The sequence below is a fragment of the Meleagris gallopavo genome, chromosome 17 (genome assembly GCF_000146605.3).
Source record: "Meleagris gallopavo isolate NT-WF06-2002-E0010 breed Aviagen turkey brand Nicholas breeding stock chromosome 17, Turkey_5.1, whole genome shotgun sequence".
NCBI lineage: Eukaryota > Metazoa > Chordata > Aves > Galliformes > Phasianidae > Meleagris > Meleagris gallopavo.
This window is the reverse complement of record NC_015027.2, coordinates 11082683-11088682: the sequence shown is the minus strand read 5'-3', so window position 1 is coordinate 11088682 and position 6000 is coordinate 11082683.

Sequence of the window (6000 nt, the reverse complement as noted above, 5' to 3'; positions counted from 1 at the left end):
GCGGTTCGGCGCGGCCCGAGCCCTTCCCCGCGGATGGAGCGGAGCGGCCCCCGGTGCTCAGCAGTTCCTCGCTCGTATAAATCAACAGAGCCGTGCCAGGCTCCGGCGTCTCGCTGCCCTCTCGCAAGTTCACCCGTGTACTGCGGGCCCTGCGCTCCGCTCGGCGCTCGGGCAAGCTGGCGTGGAGGAGCCCAGTGAGGAACAACTGAAATGCTGGTGTCAGAGGAGAACCGGAGCCTCTCTGCCCTGCCTGCACGGTGCATCGCCCCGAGAAAGGGCGCTTGTTAGCAGTGGTGACACATCAGAACACAGCAGCACACAAAGCCTGTCTCAGGTCAGGGGTGGCACAGGCTGATGGGCTGTTCCTGCTCCGTGCCACGGTGCTGCCAAACATTCCCCTGCCCATTCCACACCTCAGCACGAGCCTTCCTCAGCCAAACGGCTGTAGGTCAGCACCAGCCTCACCTGACCATTCTTCCCCTTCTTTAATGACTGCTTTTCCCTGTGCCAATACACCTCACCTCCCTCCTGGGGGTGAACTGGGACATCTTTGTTTTAATAGCACCCCATAATAGTATTTTTCATTACCTAGGCTCATCCCAAAGGTTGTGGCTGCAACTGAGAGCTGAATTCATCCACCCACTAGCTCTGCCAAACCGCCATTCACCCACTCCATTTCCTGAGCTGAAGTCAGTGGCACTATCTCATCTTCTGGCCCCACACCTGGTACTCAGTGAGCTCACAACCAGACGCTCAGTGACCACCCCAGGGACTGAGCTGTGTACCTCAGCCACGGTTGCAGCACAGCAGCACACGGCAGTCACCTCCCCTTGCACACCCTGTGAGGGCCATCAGAAAGCCACTGCTGCTCCTGCCACGCTGCCCAAACTCACTGCTGCTGCGCTGCCTCCTGGCACCTGCTCCGAGTTGGATGGCAAATACTTCAAGTGGGAAACCAGTGTTTTGCAAGTCACCTGGCACAGGCTTTCATGCTCCATTGACTGCCCAACTTAGGCAGAGTAGCAGTGCTAATTAAACTCCAGAAAGGAGAAAAGAAACAAGAGATCATTGCTGGGCATACAAAAGGACAACATCCTTCGGTTTACTCCCAGCAGACCGTTATAATTTTAAGTGCATTATACACAACAGATAATGCAGAGCACTCAGAGGCAGCATTAAAACACTTCACTATAAATATATATATCTTCTGCATTATGCTTATTATTTTATTCTCTTCTTTTCCACCAATATTGGAGAAGAGAGGATCAAAGCGAGCTACCATCTGTGAACGTACGAGGAAAAAGCAATCTTCAGGAGGGGCTGGATGGAGGATGTGGTTGGAGCTGCATCCCTGGGAGTGACGGCATGCTGTACCACGTAACTTATTCCAAGGCCCTTTCCAAAACACAAGTCATATTTTGCGTTTCCACCTCAGGACCCCAAAGCCCTTTGGAAGTATCGATGCATTTATCTCTATAACACACAAGCCTGAAAAATCTGTTGATTAGTGACAGTAGGAAGCTCTCCTCACAGAGAAGTAAATATATAAAACATTCCAGACCTTATGATTGGAAAAATGATCTCCAAATATAAAATAATGCAGCATTGTGTTCCTGGGGCTGCAGACAGACAGCTGTAGTGCCTCTGTGGCTGCTGCTGAGAGGTTGCCAAACACCAGCGAGATTAACAAAACTGCTCAGTTTTCTTGCTGCTATTCAGCGTCTCGTGTGTGGTAGAGTGACACTATCAAAATCATGTCCACTTCCTGCTGGGGACGATGATTGGCAAAGTGCTGCCCAGCACCAGTGGCAGACACTGGAGTTATTCATGGGGAGAGGGAGGTTCCCAGAAGTGGAGGTTAGGAGAGGGGCAGGGCAGCAGGGCCTCCTTTGCTCCTGCATCACAGAAGAGTGACAGAGAGACCAAGTCCTGGAGGCTCGGCTGTGTCCCGGAGCCGGGAGGTTCTGGCCACGGGTACTCAGAGAAGTTTTGTTTTTCATTCAGCTTGGACAGTTAATAAACAAACTTGAGGTGGAATCTGAATTTCTCCTGTCGAATTCATGTTCCGATGCTGAACAAGCAAATCTGGAAGATATTAAGATACGAATACATAGATGCATATGTGTAGGTGAATAAGGAGTAAATAGAGACAAGAAGGATAACGAAGAAAGGACTGAGGTAGAAGAGAGGAGATCATTCAAATTACCACAGGGCAGCAGGAGAGATTAGAACCTCAGAAACAAGAATTGAAAAAACCCTGCATGGAAAGAAAAGCAGAAGTAAAATATCATTTTGCTTTCTCAGAGAGAAGAAGAAAAAGTAACTTTCAGCTTGGTGAATAGGGATTCAGCATAAAACAGCAGAAGAGAAGAGGTCTGTGAAGGACAGCAGGCTTCCAATTGCTGATGGACAGGGGAAAAAAAATAAAAATAAAAATAAAAATAAAAATAAAAATAAAAATAAAAATAAAAATAAAAATAAAAATAAAAATAAAAATCAGTCCTTCCTGCTGCTCTCCCCCTCCACAAGCTCCAGCAGCTTCTACCTACAGTGATACAGCAAAGAGGGAGGAAGCACTGCCTGCTCAGCCAGGAGCACTGCGGGTGCCCAGCTCTGCACAGCCTGCCCCTGTGCAGGCACCAGCTCTCCTCTGAAGGGGTTCCCCTCTCCAAAGGTGGGCTGGCAACGTCTCCACTCCCCATTAACCTCGTCTCAAAACAAACAGCAGATTTGGAAAATGGGACCTCTCTCTCCTATCCACTTCCCCCTTCATCGCTTCATTACCATTTGTCACAGACTTTCATCAGCCACTGCTTTCTTCTCCATCCTGGCTCCTGCTTAACCTACGCCCAGCACCCTACACAGAGGTGGCCTTCCTGGATCGTCAGCCCGCTGCTGACCCACCCCAGAAGCAGGGCATTGCATTGCCTCCTGCTCTTCCCTTCTTCACTAGGAAGCTCACGGTGGGGTGGTGACACAGAAGAATCCATTTCCCCACTGTCAGAGAAAAGAGATGAGGACACGTGCAACAGAAATCCACCAGATCTGTCAGACTGTTCTGCAAAGGACACTGATTGAACTGGTCCTTGTGCTCACCCAGGATAGGACAATCAGCTCAGCTGATAGAGACACCAAGGTTAAATGTTCCAGGAAACTCAGCAATTGTGATGATGGCTGAAGATGGAAGAGGCCAGCTGGGAGGGCTGAGAAATCCACATCCATGAAGATTTTTAAGAACAAATTAAGCAAGCATTGGTTTGCTGATCAGGTTATACTTTGCCCTTGCCTGTGGCTAAGAGGCAACTTCTCAGCAGTGTTTTTAATACTCAGTTTCTATTATTTCTTCACCTTGTTAGGTCAAGAACCTCTAAAATCCACCTTAAAGTGAGGGAAAAGAGGTGCAAGGGGAGAACAAGGCTGCAGGAAAGACAGCTGGGTCCCCAGCTGAGAGGCTTGCAGGAGGCAGAAATCTGGGTCCTGGCACTGCCCCAGAGCAGCACCAGAAGGAATAGGCATTGACAGGAGCAGGCAGAGAACTTTTGGCCCAAAACACAAACAGGAGCCAAGCAAGCAGAAGCTGTTTCTCCTTCTCCTCTCTTTCCAGACACAATCAGTTTCCCACTTCCGCTGTAACACTCACATCAGCTCTTAACTCTCCCATTTCTTCAGGACTTATTTTCTAATCTAATTTGATGGGACCTTTGCTCCACAAATCCCAACAGCACTTCCCATAAGACATCTTTATAGCATTCTGGTACCTTGGTGGTGTAAAGCAACCGGGACTACACTGTTAAACTTAAGAGCACAAAATTGACAATGTTTACAGATCACTTGGGGAATGAACAGGAAAAAGCTTCTTCAAAATTCAAGGTATATGCTGGAACTCCTGAGGCAGGAAAGGTTCAGGCCAAGGCGAGTGCACAGGACAGAAATACACTCTGCAAATCTCCTTAAGCAGCTCAGCCTGTCCTGGTTCCTCAAGGTTTTGTCAAGGTATTTTGTTTGTGCTCGTCACATGACTTACATCAGGCATCATGTCCTAATCAAGACAGACAACAGCGTCTTCCCAGGCAAAGCTCCATCTTCAGCCTGCAGAAGCAGCTTATCTGCTTGGTGCATGTCACTCCTGCCTGAGCTGCCTCTGCTGAGCCAGACTACGAAGTCCAGGTACACCTGGAGACCTCCACGGTCATTCTCCTGTTTGCTGTTGAAGAATATTCAAGCATCACCTCACCAAGCAAGGCTCCAACTCACCCAGTGGGTGCAGTACACAGAAGAACTCCTGGCGTTCCAAAGTAGTGCACTCAGCACAGTCGCTCTGGGGCCAGGAGTGGTATCTTCCAGAGAAGGAGGGTTTGACTTGTTTCCCGGGGCACACCATCTTCTCTCAGGCTTAGAGGCTGCTGAGCTGCTCAGGCTAGGGAATGTGAAACAAGGGGACTGTTGCTTGAGACTCCAGTCACAGAAACCTCGACCAGGTTTCAATTATGTTTAGAACTGAAAGCAGCTCAAAATCTGTTCCTTGGTCTGAATACACAGCGATTCCTCCCTGCTCACAGACCAGTGAGCTGACCTCTAACTGAAGACAAGCTCTGATTCTGCATCACTCATAACCTAGTGGGAAATACTTCGCTCCTGCTGCTACTTGTCTGTTCTTGCCCTTGTATCTTCTGCTCAGTTTTCACAGCCTTTAAGCATTTATCTTTTCACGCCTTTGCCTGCTCCGGATTTCCCTCAAGGCTGAGTTTGCTACATTCAGGTCCTTATGCCATTTTCTTTCTCTTTTTTTTTTTTTTTTTTGCTGCACACAGACCTCCAGCACCCACCTCACTCCCAGGCAATCCATGAGCTGAAGGAAACTGAGGCATCGAGCCTTCTCCCCTCCAGAACAAGCAGCAATTCACCCAACTCACAGCACCCAGCTCTTAGGTGGCCAAGCCACCACAACCTCAAGGGACCCAAACAGCCAGCCGGGACATTGCTCAGCACAGAGCTGGGACATGAGCAACGTGGAGACACTGCCAAAAATGGAGGGATGCAGAGGAGCAGCAGGAAAGCTCTCTCACAATGGAGGTAGGCAATATATATTGGTGCCACCCCTTTATTAGAAGTAGGAATGAAACTGTAACCTCTACAATTCAGAGTTTGTCAGATACACGTATCAAAATGCAGCACTCTAGTATCAAATCTTAAGGGTCTTAGAAAAAAAAGTAATTGAATGTTTGTAATTATTATTATTATTTTTTTTTTTAACTCCATGTCCCCTCCTTGGAGGCATTCAAGGTCAGTTGGATGGGGCTCTGAGCACCTGATAAGCTGTAGGCACCCCTGTGCACTGCAGGGGAGTTGGACCAGGAGGCCTTCAAAGCTCCCTCCCAACTCACACCGTTCTATGATCTACCTGTGGCATTCCAGACTGATCAGAGAACAGATCCTCACGCTCCTGTTTGTGGGAATGACCAGGGCAGCTCTAGAGGCTTCAGAAGAGGAATCTCATGAGTTACACTGGAAAAAGCGAGATCATACTCAGGGCTTGTGAAATCTTGACTCATTGGACTTGTGCTCTGATTACATGGGTGTTTTTGGAAGCCCTGTTTAGTGCGTCCTGCCCTGCTCCAGCATTACCCCTCTGGAGATCACCAAGTTTGCTGCTTCAGACACCCATGGGGTTTGGAAGCTGCCTACTGGGGAAGGATGGAAACAGTGAGGCAGTAAATGTTTTTTTTCAAAATTCCCCATTGTTTCTGAACATTTTAGTCAAAAAGCTGGTGCAGGAAACACCTTTACTTCTGGACAAGGCCTGTGGGAGCTATGGGCTCACATTTCTGCAGTATCCCAAGGTGCATGCCCACAGTCTGTATGTCCTTATGCATAGTGGCAAACTTGTCAAGGTAGAAAGATGACACTCAGATAATCCATACCTTGTGTTTTTAGCTGAACAGCACCCTGCTCTCTGCTCAGCAGCACACTGTTGGACACCAGGAAAGCTAGCACAAATAT